Source organism: Haliaeetus leucocephalus, unplaced genomic scaffold (assembly GCF_000737465.1).
Source record: "Haliaeetus leucocephalus isolate CR32 unplaced genomic scaffold, Haliaeetus_leucocephalus-4.0 Scaffold182, whole genome shotgun sequence".
In the NCBI taxonomy this organism is placed as follows: domain Eukaryota; kingdom Metazoa; phylum Chordata; class Aves; order Accipitriformes; family Accipitridae; genus Haliaeetus; species Haliaeetus leucocephalus.
Window position 1 is genome coordinate 85,338 of NW_010972618.1, and position 323 is coordinate 85,660.

The 323-nt window shown below is 44.3% G+C and overlaps 1 protein-coding gene across 1 annotated transcript in view; it reads right to left on the bottom strand.

The window, feature by feature from the left end:
- LOC104829944 (fer-1-like protein 4) overlaps positions 1–323 on the bottom strand; it is a 47,430-nt gene that overhangs the window by 20,698 nt on the left and 26,409 nt on the right. The window lies entirely within an intron of this gene.

Consider the following 323-nt stretch of genomic DNA (forward strand, 5'->3'; position numbering starts at 1 on the left):
TCCTTAAGGGTAGCAGTCAACGAGGATTTGGCTAGGATAGAAAAGGCCATGACAGCCCTAGAACAGTCTGTTAGGTCTTTATCAGAAGTAGTATTACAAAACAGACGGGGCTTAGACCTAATGTTCATGCAGCAGGGGGGGTTATGTGCAGCCCTACGGGAGGAGTGTTGTGTATATGTTGACCATACTGGAGTAGTTAGAGATACAATGGCCAAGCTACGGGAGGGGTTAGAAAAACAAAAAAAAGACTGGGAAGCACAACAGAGCTGGTATGAGTCTATGTTTAATTATTCACCCTGGTTAACCACCCTATTGTCAACTAT